Source organism: Macaca thibetana, chromosome 3, assembly GCF_024542745.1.
Source record: "Macaca thibetana thibetana isolate TM-01 chromosome 3, ASM2454274v1, whole genome shotgun sequence".
Taxonomy (NCBI): Eukaryota; Metazoa; Chordata; class Mammalia; order Primates; family Cercopithecidae; genus Macaca; species Macaca thibetana.
In genome coordinates, this window is record NC_065580.1 from 78058648 (window position 1) to 78074375 (window position 15728).

The 15728-nt window shown below is 37.5% G+C and overlaps 1 protein-coding gene and 1 long non-coding RNA gene across 2 annotated transcripts in view; both read left to right on the forward strand.

The window, feature by feature from the left end:
• Positions 1-9701, forward strand: part of LOC126949979 (uncharacterized) — a 30889-nt gene extending 21188 nt beyond the window's left edge. The window contains exon 2 of the long non-coding RNA XR_007724019.1: positions 10-9701. This is a non-coding gene — a long non-coding RNA (uncharacterized LOC126949979). The remainder of the gene's footprint in view (positions 1-9) is intronic.
• Positions 1-15728, forward strand: part of UMAD1 (UBAP1-MVB12-associated (UMA) domain containing 1) — a 559686-nt gene that overhangs the window by 450678 nt on the left and 93280 nt on the right. The window lies entirely within an intron of this gene.

The window sequence follows — 15728 nt, forward strand, 5'->3', positions numbered from 1 at the left end:
TAAACATAGGTAGTATTTAAAATATTAAATATGGATCATTGATATTTAATTGAAGTGCTTTTTATTTAATTAAAGCCAATGACATTTTAAAATTATTTCTTTGTTTATTAATTTTTCTTCAATTAAATTTTAGCCTGTATTTTAGATACAAGGGGTACATGTGCAAGTTCGTGATATGGGACTATTGCATAATGCTGAGGTTTGGGGTGTGGATCCCATCACCTGGGTAGTGAGCATAGTACTCAATAGATGGTTCTTCAGCCCACATTCTTCTCCCTTCCCCACCCCCAGTAGACCACAGTGTCTGTCATTCCTGTATTTATGTCCCTGTGTGCTCAATGTTTAACTCTCATTTATAAATGAGAACATGCAAAGCCAATGACATTTTTACAGTCATTGGAGTCACAAAGACATTTGAATTTTACAAATTTAAATGTATTTAAGATTGAAATTTAGGCCAGGAGTGGTGGCTCATGCCTGCAATCCCAGCACTTTGGGACGCCGAGGCTGGCAGATCACCTGAGGTCAGGAGTTCGAGACCAGCCTGACCAACATGGAGAAACCCCGTCTCAACTAAAACTGCAAAATTAGTTACAAAATTAGTAGAGTGATTTATGTAATAAGTAAACAGTTCAGGTTTACTTGACTTAATAGCATGATGATTTACAGCTTTTACTTAGATTCATTCTAAGATGAAATAATACAGCCTCTAAGAAGATATATTATCTGGTTTTCCTTTGCATTTTCATTAAAAATCTAAAATTAGAAACGAAGTATGTCAACTAGTTTTAGAAATGATAGTAAATTGGGAAGCATTTCAAATAGCAATAGAAAAGAAGATACCAAAAAGTTTTAGAAATGTCATAGGAAATAGTGAGATTCCGCCTAAGAAAATACGAACTAATACATATAAGAACGAATAATCTGAAATAGATATTTAATGAGAGACAATGCTTAGCAATAATGAAAGGGAGTCAGGTGCTATCAGACAGCAAAGCAGATATGAGGTTACAGTGTGATATGGCAGTCACAAAGAGCCGTTGCCATTTCGGGGGGGTCATCTTGCAAGCTCATTACAATAAAGCAGGGAAGCAGAAATCTCTTACAAGTTGTCAGTATTTAAGACCACATTTGTCTTATATCAACTTAAGAATGTCCAGACCCATAGCTATCAATATATTGAGTGCTGAAAAAATAGAAGCTGCAGTTCTTAGAACAGGGGAGAATTTAATGTAATAAAAATAATTTTTAAAAATAAAATTGCTTTGGTTAAGTAGTAAAGCAATATGAAGTTATACAGTGGATATAAGCAACTTGTTGGAAGACAAATTTGTTTAGATGAAGCTGAGACTATGGAAGGTGAGAGTAGTGTGAACTCGTTCATAGGCAGTTCTCAATACCTAGGCCAATTAAGCAGATAGTGAAATCGCATCTTAAGGCATTGATGGGAGCTGGATCACTTGAGGTAAGTTTGGACTGTATGAGGAACTCCATTAGGTAACAGTGCCAGAATTGATTGGAAGCAGTGTGTTTTAAGAATGAGATCATATTTTTAATGTTGTCTATACTGGTCTGATTACTCTGCCTCTTGTTTACAATATGTGATTCAGTGTATATACTCAAGAACTATTCTGATGTCTTTGCCAGGGTACCCTGCCCTTTCTCCAAGCACCCTTTTTGATCTTGGCTTCTAGAATTTCTTTGACTGCTTTACCTCTGATCTCCAAAACTGGCCTGCTGTTTTCTTTTGAAAGCACTTCCTTCCCTGTATATACCTGCTGTATCTTAGCTCTGATCGTGTTTGTACTTCAGCTGTCACTGCCTACTACTGGTGACGCCTCTGCTCTAATTCTTAATATCATTCTTTTTCTTTTTTAAAGGACTTAGAAAATCAGGTATTGTCTTAAGCTGTCTTTCAGTGTTCACACACTTAAATTATTGAAGTCCTGTTTTTAGTCTTCCCTTCCCAAATCTGACAAATATATAGCTTTCTACTTATGCCAGTGAGGACAACATCTCACTGATCAAAAATCTCAAGTTCCTTCACCCATATCTCATCAGTTCACTCTATATATCTGTCTCTTCTGTGTCTGTCCTTTTTCTTCCAGTAGCCAAATGTTTAACCTGGTCTTGAGCTGTGTCTCTCAAAATACTCCTTTTGCTTCAAGTGCAGTACTACAATGTTTAAAAATAATAATATTAAATCAATCATACCATTGTTTCAGAAACTATTGATGACTTATAAAAAGTTCTAATTCTGATTAAATTTTGATTTTTGGCTACTCTCTTTTTTAAAATCTTATGAAAAGTAAATTTATCATATTAAACAAATTTAGTAATTTTGGTAGCTTAGTATTAAAATCCTAAAATTTACTTTTTAAAATTGAAACTGTTTAGGTCATTGACTTTGTTTACTTTTACTGACCCATTCATTTCTTGACTTTTGTCTCTGTGTCAGGGATTGAGGTAGGCCTGCCCTGAGGATTGTGAATGAGGTGTGGTCTTTGGCCTTACGAAGCTCACATTCTTGTTATGAGCAATACTTTTGTTGATTGAGAAATCATTAATATGTTTAGTCAATATTTGTTGAGCTTCAAACTCTCTGTTAGGTACTGGGGATACAGTATGCTAAGCAAGAGGGGAAACTGGGATCTACAGGCTTATTTAGTAAGCATATATCCATCTGGTTTTATAAATAGAATGTTCTACTCAAACTTTTAGGAATAATTATTTCCCTCTATTTAGTATCTGGGTTTTTTTTTCTTGAATATTTATTAATTGCTTAGCCAACTAAGTAGTCCTTTTATATACAACAAATGGTAGAGCAGTTCTCCTCAGTTACATATCATTGTAATAGTGGAATAAGAATTGTAATCAGAATTAGCCTTCTGGCCATTTGTTTGGGATAGATCTTCTGTTAGAATCCAAATATGGCAGATAGGATCCAACTGTAGCAGTTTTCTTCTTTTAATGTAACAGTGATTGTGCTAAAACATAAGATTATAATAGAGCAGCCTTGCCAATAGCAGCAAAATTTACTTGTCTGTTTTTCTCCCAGAGTACATGTGTAGTTAATCAATTTTTAAAAATACATTTTACTACAAGTTATTGCTTATTCCAGGCATGCCCAATGACATGCTATTTGTTACTTCTTTCTGCAGATCCACAATTTATATTAGGAAATAAAACTTTTACTGTTTAACATTAAAGTTCATCTGATTAATAAACTGATATTGCCTCAGGTTTCAAACTCCATAGTGAATAAAATAGGTCCTCGTGTAGTTTAGAAAGAGTACACCAGCTGCAAGTCCAGGAGATACTTGCTGTTACTCACATAATAAAAGAACTTCCAAAGCCTTATAGTTTACACATTCATAACTGCTTCTTGTTGAATTTCTTCTGAAAATAATACAGGTGCTGCTTTGGTTTAAAACATACAGCCCTCTTTAGGTCATCTACAGGTTTTCCTTCTTATATTGTGAGCTGGTTAACGTTGAAGATAGCATCTCATTTAAAACCCAAACCTGTGATTGTTTAAAAAACTTACCTAGTATTCATTTTTTCATTTAAATATATATTTAATTTCCTACAAATGGGTACTTCTTTATCTAAGATTTGAACAATTCATTTTAAACCATATTATTCATTTATTTTGAAATATTAAGATCCTGCCATGTTCCAGGCACAGATCTAGATATTGATTACATATTGGTGAACTCAGGAAAAATCCTTGCCTTTATGGAAACTTACTGTCTAGTGGAATTCATATTTTGGTGGATTCTATAGGCATTCTTACCTATTCTGCCTCCATAAATCCTCTAGACAGGTATGATAGAAGCAACAGTTTCAAGTTCTGTCTTTTAAGGTTCTTTCACCCTAAAAAGATGGCATGAGTGTATTGCTTCAGAGATGGTCATTAATGTTTATTGTGAATAGTGAGCATTTCAAGAAATTACGTTCTTAAACAAAAGTAGGATTAAACAATCTGCATTGCTAAGCATGTTTGTTTTAGGTTTCAATTCCAGAGTAGTAGTAGCTGGAAAGCAGCATTTTTACAGTTTGATAAAAGGATAAACATTTTTTCAGAAGATCATCAATAGTTTAATATGGACTCTATAGTAAAGTGCCAGCTCTGGATCATAATAGCAACAATAACCATGACCACCTCACAATAGTAACAGTTAGGGGCCAGGTACTGATTTGAAGAACCTTGTTTAAGCCTCAAAATAATTCTTTAAGGTAGATACCATTATTATAACTCTGTATTACATATAAAGAAACTGAGACTAAGCAACTTGCCCAAGATTACAAATCTAGTGAGAGGCAAGGCTAAGATGAGATCGCAAGCAAGCTGGCTCTTCACTCTGTTTTCTACTGCCTCCCATCCTTAAATACTGTATATGCTTTCTTGCTTCTTCATTCTAGGAATTAGCTATCTTTCAGATATGTAAATATTAATTTGTGTAGCACACGTCATACTCTGAACGTGAACATGAACATACTGGTTTTTCTATTATGACTTTATTTTCTTATTCATGACTTTCCTATCTTAGAAAGGCTTCTTTTTAAAATGTCCAGCCCATAGTAACCTGGAAATTTATTTGTTTTGGTTCTTGTGTTTGCTTACTTTTTAATTAATTAATATTATTATTTGTTTTTGTATGTCCAATACCCTGGCAGATTTATCAAATTTAAAATGAAAATTTAGTCAAACTCATTGCCTAAAAATTTTATTTTTCTATACCTGTGGGAAAAAAATGGAAACAGAAAAGCAACCTTCAGTTTCTCGTAAAAAGAGAACAAGGATAATTTTGCCAAACTTGTGTTTTGAGAGGGATTTCCTCATTTCCTAACTACAGTCTAACAGAAGGATATTTGGGCTTATTTATCCCCCTTCGGACTTCTTACTGGAGCAAGTTTTTCTGCCATTCTGAACTCCACACACTGTTCTCTTACATGTCTGGACTCTTTGCTTCCTGGGACCATGTTCCTGGATCACTTTCCTCTTCTGCCTGTGCATTTCTGCTCATCCTCCGAGATTAAACTGCTATCAGCTCCTCTGAGGAGGCCTGAAAACTTCTCCTGCTCTGGAGGAATTGCTGCCTTCAATGTCCTGCTTCATTTTATTTGCTCATTTGTTTATCAGTTAAACTCCTTGAGGACAAGTGTTACTTTTTTTTCCTCCTACTTTTTTCACTGCTGAATCCTCAGCACTGAAAGTAGTGCTTGGTGTATATTAGGTATTTCGTATTCGTTGAATAAATAAATGAATGCATAGTGTATTATAGTACTTTACTATATTATATGTAATAATTTTGTACTTTTTCTTCTTCTCCAGCCAGTAAACTTCTTATGTTATTCATCTTTGTATGTTTTCCAGTGACTATAACATATTAGTTAAGTCAGTAACTGTTTACTGAATTAATGAGTGAGCAACTAATTAATACCTTTAGATCTCTGTGGTATTGGATGGAGATGATTAAAAGGAGGGGGCTAGAATGAGTAGTGACTAAAAGGATCAGTGCATTGTGAATTTCTGAACTCTGAATCAAGAAAGGAGGAGCAGAAACACCAAGACCAGATGTCCCTTTTCATTCATCTGTCCAGAAATTTAGCTTTTGTTTGGCTGCAATTTGCACATTTCGGCATACCAGTCAAGCTGAGCTCCAGATACTCATTTGTCTTTTAGGGTAACATGGTAAGGGAAATAGTTGTAGAGATAGGAACTCTCAGTGAAAACTTAATCAATCTGCTCCTGTCAATTAGGGAGACTAAGTAGCTTTAACTTCCATAAAAATCTCAAAAATAATTGCTCTTTAATGTTCTTTTTTTTTTTTTTTTTTTTTTGAGATGGAGTCTTGCTCTGTCGCCCAGGCTGGAGTGCAGTGGCCGGATCTCAGCTCACTGCAAGCTCCGCCTCCCAGGTTTACGCCATTCTCCTGCCTCAGCCTCCCGAGTAGCTGGGACTACAGGCGCCCGCCACCTCGCCCGGCTAGTTTTTTGTATTTTTTTTAGTAGAGACGGGGTTTCACCGGGTTAGCCAGGATGGTCTCGATCTCCTGACCTTGTGATCCGCCCGTCTCGGCCTCCCAAAGTGCTGGGATTACAGGCCTGAGCCACCGCGCCTGGCCAATGTTCATTTTTTTTAAGTTTTGGAGAACTTTAGAGGATTATATTTTGAATTTAGATTGAATTAGGGAAACAAGGACCTGAGGAATGATATACAAGTTTATTAAACATGATAGAGTAGAGGGGATACTTGATGATACCCATTATTCCCTTTTCTTCATGTGCCTTAGAGAGCCTCCCTCAGTGACAGGATGGGTTTTTGCAACATACCATATGACTCCTTCCCCAGTGAAATGCTTGTTGAGTACTTGCTGTGCACCCAGCTTAGTGGTTTGGTGGGCTGCTCACCCAGGCCAATCAAATTTATTTTGGAATGGTTTTTTTTGCAGTGAAGGAAGACAGAGGAAAGGAGAGGGGAGAAGGGAGAAGTGCATTTATGTAGAGGAAGCAGCATGTCCTATGACAGAGTCCTGATAGTGTGGCATGTTCTGGAAATGGTACAGTATGTTCATTATGGTTGGAACACACATTCCAGGAGAGGAACAGGGACTAAATTGCACTGGCCTTGAGGAAACTGAGCTAAATGGATAAAAGTAGGCGTTGAGAGCTGTTGGTGATTTATAGCCCATCAGCACCATAATCACACTCTTCCCGCTTCTCCTGCTCACCACCTTTGCAACCAACTTTCCTCTTACTGTGCTGATTGTCTCTGGTACAGATTTATGATTTCCAGCCTCAGCTCAGTGCTCAGGATGACTTTTCTTTCCCTGTTTTTTATTTTTTCAAACTTATTTCTAATCAGCTGCTTTCTTCATTATTAGTAGTGACTGTTCCAAACTGGAACTGCTTTTCTCAGGCACTCAGCCCTACTTATGCCCTCATTTTAAAGTAATAATCTACCTCCCTTCTCATGTTTCTAAGGAAATAGATAATATCTGGCACATACTCCCTCAGCTTGCCTCCCCTACACATTCAAACTTACCTTCATCACATTCATCCTTACAGTCTTCCTTTCTCCCCCAGAGGAAAGTGTATCTATCAAGCCATCCCCTCTCTCCAGGGCTCTGGAGCCTGCCTAGCTTGCCTGATGCTCTGGGATCTTGCTCTGTTTATCATTGACTCTCATTCCTTTCTTACCACAGTCCCTTTCCTCCCAGCTTATAAACATTTCTCAATCCCCCTTGGCCTAAAAACACCACTCTTCTCAAGATACTGCCTGCTTCCCCTTATTAAAGCAAGAGAGGTAGGTGGTCTGAGTATGTAGGAACATGACTCCGGCTGTGATGTTGAGGGGTGAGTCAAGGAAGGCAGAAATTAGAGAGAAAAGACCAGTTAGGAGGGTGTTGAATTAAGGTGATGGTGATGGAGAGGAGACAAGTTTGAGAGGCATCTAGGAGGGAGGATTGATTAGAATTTGACATTCAGTGATTATAAGAGTTGAAGGAATGATGATTCCTGTGAATTGAGAGAGTAAATACAGAATGAGGAGCAGTTTATATGGAGACGATCATGAGTTCATTTCTGGAAGTGTTCAGGTGAACTGCTCTTGGACATCCAGTTGGAGAAATCAGGTAAGCAGTTGAAAGTATGGGGCGTATGATGTAAAACTTAAGAAAAATATTTGTTATTTAGAAATGGCTTTGGTAATGAAAGATGTCTTGGTGTATCTTGAGTTAGTCTTGGATAAGATCCCCTAGCGATGGAGTGAGAAGAGAGTAACCCTAGAGAGTAACACAGGTGGAGGAAGAGGACCCTGTAAAGGAGCCTGAGAACAAATGACAGAAAGAAAGAAAGCAAATACTAGGTAAATTTTTGTTAGATGGAGGTTTTTCGTTTTTTTTTTTTTTTTTCCTTGGAACTCTTTGAGGACAAGGATAATTGTATTGACAGCTTCTAGCAAAATCAGACTAAGTTGTATATACCCAATAAATATCTATTACAATGCATTATTGACAGGGCTCAATTAAAATAAAGTCTCATCATTTGCTGAGAACTTCCTTTGCCTGAAATCACATATAGCTAGGGTTTTTGGAAGGAATGAGGTTGTAAGTGAGACAGTTTGGAAACGTAAAATATCAATATATTGGAGCTATATGGAAAGGCTGATGGTTAGAGGGTGCCATCACTGCGGCAGCCACAGGAGGTTATTTTCAGTATAAACCTCTTTGCTGATTTAGGTGATTTTGATGGCTGTCAGGTGTGAGAGAATAATCATTGGCTGCTAGCAGTTTTGCCACTGAAGTTGGGGGTTCACAGATAGGAACATTTTCTTGTATTTTAAATCTCCATAATGTTTTCTCACATTTGAGTTCCATTGCAACCCTGCAGTCATGAGTCAGAATTAAAAGCTGATCTAAACTAGATTATATTCTTATGTTTCCATAAACAATCTTCTTGAGGGCAGGGGTAGAAATTATAGCAATCAAATAATTCATCCAAAGCCACTAAGGGCGTGGTTTGGCCTCACATTAGCTGTGGCCCACTTAGGGTCTCCATGGGTGGTTGTGAGAGTGGAGGGGCTGGTGCCTCAGGAGCTGTGCAAGATTACCCATAGGAGGTGTGCAAAGTCTTAAAACTTCTATTTATAAACAATTGTATCCTATTCTTAACAGCTATTTTTGTATATGTTTAAAAAATGTGCATTAGATATTAGTATAGTGCTCCATGCTTGTAAGTATATATATATCTGTGTATGTATATATATGATTTATATAAATATGGCAGAAGCATGCGCTAACATTTTGAAATTGACAAGTGTGTGTTTGATTAAAAAAAAATACTTTGGAGACCTAAAGATTAAATTGTAATTACTGTTTGAGCATTATAAATTAACTGGGAATATTTAGAAGTTTCTCAACAAACTTGTGTCAATCATTTTAGCTACTATTAGGTTTCCAATAATAGCTAAATGTTAGTGTTTTAGTTGCAAAATGCAGATGTGTTTCTTGACCTTAATTCCTTTCTGTGGATTTTAATGGAGAGCCTTAAAACACAAGTTAAAAACCATTTGTTGTACTTTTTGTGAATATGCTGAAGTTTTCTCATGAACTACCTAATGCCTCTCCACATACGGTATGTTCTTTGCAGTCATTCTTTAGTCACAGGCAGTTTAAGCTGTTAAATAGTATCTTGCTTTGAAAGGTAGGCTGATGGCATTTCTATCTTCTGGTACATCTGGTAAGTTAATATATACAGTCTGTGAGTATCCTGCAGGGACCTGTTTTTACATGCATACAGGGATGTTTATGTAGAAATCAAAGGCCATGAATCAGAAGAACACAACTCTTGTTTCCAGTGTACTGGAGGCTTAAAAAAATTGGCTTTGAAAAATTGAAAGTAGTGTGGTTTGTTTTTATTGTGGAACCGATCAGGAAGAACAATTTACAGTCATTGCCATTCTTCACAGCTGAATGGAGTAGAGGTGCCTGCCTCGTGAAATGGAGCAGCTGCACCCGTTTTCTCTGGGCTCACAAAAACATTTGCTTTTTAATCGAGAACTTTAGATGGTAGGGTACAGTTTGTTTTCATGATGGAAGTGGTCAGTTGTGCCTTACCAGACAGCTGTAGTGTAATTAAGAAAAACTGTGTGAAAGTGGATTAGATATAACACAAGAAGCCTTTTTTTTTTTTTTTTTTTAAAGAGGGGTTTCCCTTAAATTTATTCATTTTTTTTCTTTAATGGTTCAAAGGAGAAATATTGCTATCATTCTGGTCCACAAGATTTTTGCTACTTCACGATATCATTTAGCTCTAGGAAAACATGAGATGCTCTGCTATAGAATAATTGCTTGTTTTTGTAACAAGTGCAAACTAAAAAGTACAAGTTTAAAGATGATTTAGTTTGTGAGAGTTCTGCCTTCAAAACAAAGCTTAAAATAAAGAATTGCACAGTTGTATTTACGTTAACCTTAATGCATTTAGAAAAGTGATCTACTTTTATAATAAAGTTGTGAGGCTGCTTTTTAGACCTGCTTTGTACACAAGTTGCAACATCAGGGGAACTTTCAAACTGTTGGTATTAGTTTTTTAAGACCAGAAACCATGAGAGGAGAAAATTATACTTTTCTTGATAAATTTTAAAATGAGTTAGTCAAATAATAATGAAATAAGCTGGTGAAGTGTTGATGTAGCTAAATGTGCAACATTAGGCTGTCAATTGACTTTGAAAAGCACACACTTATTTTATGCAGCAGACTTGGAAATAAGAATAGAAATGCCTTAATTTGCATCACAGTCTACAGTAGCAAAATGACTGTTTCAAGGTCAGAGGGAGCTTAATTTCTAAAAAAAAAAACCACAATAACAAAACCAAACAAAAACCTATTGTGTTCACAAATACCCAAGAATTATTTGTACTAGACACTTAACCTTTATAGCTTTTTATACAGATTGCCCAACACATTAGAAACCAAAATTTTCATCCTAAGCAAAGTGAAGGTGCCAGTTTCAGGTTTGCTTTAAAACATTATTGTATACTGATTTTCTGGAGGAGACTCTTAGGCTTTGTCTCAGTTAAGGGGAATTTGGAAGGCTGGTTGAAGGGAGGAGGTGAGTGAGGAGTTATAGCCCAAAAGCTCTTATCATTTCCAGCTTTGCAGCCCTGCCCTGGGAGGTATTATAAGGAGGACGAGTCTATATTAGATTGGTTGTTTTAGAGAAGAACCCTGGCTGCTGTTTCTCTCTGGCTCACTGACGGCTGCTCTCTACTGATTTATTTTGTCTTTCCTCACCACAGACCCTAAGAAAACACTGAGAATCAGGCCATCCATTCTAAATGGCAAACCATGGCTGCAGCTTGATAGTTGGTGCTTTTTCTGTTTGCAAACTGAGTCCTCAGGTACACCAAACTCTTCTTGCCCTTTCTCTGAGCAGCTTCTCAGGCTTAGATGCTACTCTGACTTCTCCACAGACTTCTGCTTCTGTACAACACGAGCAAAGTTGTTTAGGAAGGAATGGAGCAGAATGTGGGGTGGATTAGAAAGGTAGGATAACAATTAAGAAACTGAGGCAGTTTTTAAGGTCAGAACAATAATGAAGAGCAATGAAGGTAGATAGCAGCAGGATGCAGCAAGGGAATTATGGGACATGCTAATTACTAGAATCAGAACAAAAAAATCTGGATTCAAGTTCCAGCTAGCCTAGCATTGTGGGAAAGCCACTCGCTCACCTTCTGTTTCTTCATGTATAGAGTGGAACCTCTTCTACGTACCAAACAGGTTGTAAGTCTCAAAAATGGAAGAGAGAGAGCTTGAGAATGTAAAAGTGTTGTGAGGTAGTATAGTTATGGAACTGTTTGACCCATTTATGTCCTTTTTCTGGGAACTCTTGACAACCAGGGAAAGGAAATACAACCAAGGAAAGGGAATATTAAATTTTACAAGCATAGATTCTTTGTGAGTGCTCTTAAAGCCATTTGATAATCCCATTACTTATCTCTGTTTGATTCCCAACCCACCACTTTCTCATAACATCAGTTTCAACTCCTGTCATCCTTCTCAAGTCCCAGGCCCAGTTCCTTCTATTTTAGTCTCAATAGATAAGCTCCTCCCCAATGTTGTGAGGAAGGTTGAGCAAGGCCCTTGAGTTTCCCTGGCCACCATCTCAAAATGTATTTCTTCACCTAATTTCAATCTCACCTTCTGTCTCTTCCTTGCAAAGGTAACCTGTATCCTTATCACATTCTCATCCCATCTCTTCTCTAACCTTTCTTCGTCAATTATTTCATGTCTTTCTCTTGTTCTTTTAATCTCCTCTACTGGTCCTTCCCCATAGCCAAGAAACCCTCTTTAAGTTCACTATCATATGTGTTTCTTCCATTTCCACTGCCAAAATTTTCCAAGGCGTGATTTGAGCTCATTCCTTCTTCACTATGCATGCTTTCTTTTGATCCATTTCAGTATGGCTTCTGTCTGTTCAAATAAGCACATGAAAAGATGCTCAGCATCAATAGTTATTGGGGAAATGTAAATTAATACTGCAATGAGATACTACTTGACGTGGTTTGGCTGTGTCTCCACCCAAATCTCATCTTGAATTGTAATCCCCATAATCACATGTGTCATGGGAGGGACCCAGTGGGAGGTAATTGAATCATGGGGGTAGTTTTCCCCATGCGGTTCTCATGATAGTGAGTTCTCATGAGATCTGATAGTTTTATAAGTGTCTGGCATTTTCCCTGCTGTCTTTCATTCTCTTTCCTGCCACCCTTTGAAGAGGTGCCTTCTGCCATGATTGTACATTTCAAGCCCTCCCCAGCCATGCAGAACTGTGAGTCAATTAAACCTCTATAAATTACCCAGTGTCAAGTATTTCTTCATAGCAGCATGAGAATGGACTAATACACTACTATACCCACTAGAAAGGCTAAAATTACAAAGACTGACCATACCAAATGTTGGTGAGGATATGGAGAAATTGGAACTGCACATATTGCTGGTGGGAATATAAAATGGTACAGTCATTTTGGCAGTTTGGCTGTTTGTAAAGGAGGTAAACATATACCTACTATATGACACAGCCATTCTACTTCTAGGTATTTACTCAGGAGAAATGAAAAAATATACTGTGTGATTCCATTTAGATAAAAATCTAGAAAATGCGAACCTATAGTAATGGAAAGCAAAGTGGTTGCCTGGGAATGAGTGTGTAGTGTTGGAAAAATGGATTACAAAGTAGTATAAGGAAACTTTTCAGGATGGATGGATCATTATGTAGGTTGTGATGATGCCTTCACAAATATATGTAAACTCATCAAATTTGATACTTGAAATGTGTAATTTGTTATATACTAATTATACCAAAACAAAACTATTTTAAAAAATCATAGAACTACACACTGAAAAGGGTGAGTTTTATAGTATGTAAATTATCCCTCAATAAACCTGACTTAAAAAACAAAACAAAACAAGACATATGGAACCAGGCGCAGTGGCATGCACCTGTAGTTCCAGCTATTTGAGAGGCGGAGGCAGAAGGATCAGTTGAGCCCAGGAATTCGAAAGCAGCTTGGGCAACATGACAAGACCCCATCTCTAAATAAGAAATAAAAATATGAAAATGAAATATGGGGATTGAGAGTGCAAAAAGTAATTGTTAAATGCTAATCTCAAAATATTACATACTTTATAAATCCACTTATATAGTATTCTCTAAATGACAGGTTTATACAGATAGAGAACGGATCAGTGGTAGCCAGGGTTTAGGGATAGTAACCATGGGGAAAACTAGGTGAAGGGCACACAGGAATTTTCAGTGTTGTTTTTGCAATTATATGACTAAAGAATCTGTATCACAAAAAATTTCTTTTGAAAAGGCCTTTTAGGCCAGGCGCGGTGGCTCAAGCCTGTAATCCCAGCACTTTGGGAGGCCGAGACGGGTGGATCACGAGGTCAGGAGATCGAGACCATCCTGGCTAACACAGTGAAACCCCATCTCTACTAAAAAATACAAAAAAACTAGCCGGGTGAGGTGGCGGGCGCCTGTAGTCCCAGCTACTCGGGAGGCTGAGGCAGGAGAATGGTGTGAACCCGGGAGGCGGAGCTTGCAGTGAGCTGAGATCCGGCCACTGCACTCCAGCCTGGGCGACAGCGAGACTCCGTCTCAAAAAAAAAAAAAAAAAAAAAGAAAAGGCCTTTTAGATATTGTATCCTCTAATGTGAAACAAAGACAGCATGCCAAAAAACAAACTAATGTTTATAATTAAATCTATAATAATGGTTATTCTGCAAACACTTGAAACTAAATTTCATAGAGATGATTACAATTTAACATTGTATTGTTGTAGACAGAAGGCACAGGAAGAATCATTCTCCAGTTTCTGATCACTCTATCTAAATGTTCAAAATCTTAAATTGCTTTTGACTAGATCATACATATAAATGGCTAAAAAATACATGAAAAAGTCTTCCTCCAACATCTGTCTTCGATCCACACGGTTCATCCTCCTCCAAAAGTAAACTACTACTATTAATCTCTTATGTATTCTTTCAGAGTTTCTTTATGTCTATACAAGCAAATGCAGATGTATCGTTTTACCCTCCTCCCTGCTTTTATGCAAAAGGTAGCTTACTATACCAACTAGTTTTACACCATACTTTTTTCACACAACAATATATCTTAAGAAATTTTCAAGGTGGTATGCAGCTTTTTAATTTTTTCTTTTGACAATCAGTATTGTATTATATGGCTGTACCATACTTTATTTACTAATCTCCTGTTTAGCCATTTAGATCATTTCCAGACTTCCACTTGTAAAAGCAATACTACAGGCTGGGTGACATGGCTCATGCCTGTAATCCCAGCACTTTGGGTGGCTGAGGCGGGCAAATCATGAGGTCAGAAGTTCAAGACCAGCCTGGCCAACATGGTGAAACCCTATCTCTACTAAAAATACAAAAAATTAGCTGGGCGTGGTGGCGGGTGCCTGTAATCCTAGCTACTTTGGGAGGATGAGATGGGAGAATCACTTGAACCCGGGGGGTGGAGGTTGCAGTGAGCTGAGATTGAGCCACCACACTCCAGCCTGGGAGACATGGCAAGACTCCGTCTCAAAAAACCAAAAAACTACAGTTAATATTCTTTTTTTTTTTTTTTGAGACGGAATCTTGCTCTGTTGCCTAGGTTGGAGTGCAGTGGCGCGATCTCGGCTCACCGCAAGCTCCGCCTCACAGGTTTACGCCATTCCCCTGCCTCAGCCTCCCAAGTAGCTGGGACTACAGGTGCCCGCCACCACGCCCAGCTAATTTTTTTTTTATTTTTTTTTGTATTTTTAGTAGAGACAGAGTTTCACCGTGTTAGCCAGGATGGTCTCGAGCCCCTGACCTCATGATCCGCTTGTCTAGGCCACTCAAAGTGCTGGGGTTACAGGCATGAGCCACCGCGCTTCTATTTATGTCATTTCATACATGAGCAAATATATATAAATATATAAAATTGCCAGTATTTGGCTTTTTAACCTAGAAAAAAATTTATATTGTTCACTCTAATATCTGTAAAGGTTCACATATGTAATTCTTTGAGACAAAATATTTAGCATCCTTTTGATTTTCTGATCCACTTCCAGATACTCGTGATAATCTGTATGTTTAAAATTTATATAAGGGAGTGGGGAACCTTTATTTAAATGCTCGTATTCAATATAGTTAAGGTGGGAATACCCATGTACACAGGACTATTTCTGGAAATCCTTTACCAGTAACTTCATTCAGTGACATATCTAACTCTAACCCTGATCTAGCTGTGTTAGGCTTCCTTGCCTACTAATGAAAGCCTTTGCTCTCTCCTAATTAAAAGACCTGAACATAAAACTCTGAGACTCTTTATCTTTCCCAAGGGGGGCATTGCAAAAAATATCTTCTTATTCGCTATCAGTGTTACTCTCTATTTATCATCACAATTATTGCAACTTTAATATTATGACATTGTATGTCTTATGCAATATTAGATTCTCTGAAAAAGACTTTTTGTACATATGACAAATAGGTGGAGTATGCTCTTCTACACAGTGAGCCAACCAACCATCATCTTGGCTTCTCCAAAACTGGTTGTGTGTGTGTGTGTGTGTGTGTGTGTGTGTGTGTGAGAGAGAGAGAGAGAGAGCACATAAATATGGCAAAATTTAATATAGGTAAAGGTGAACAGTCCAGAGTGTTCATTGTAGT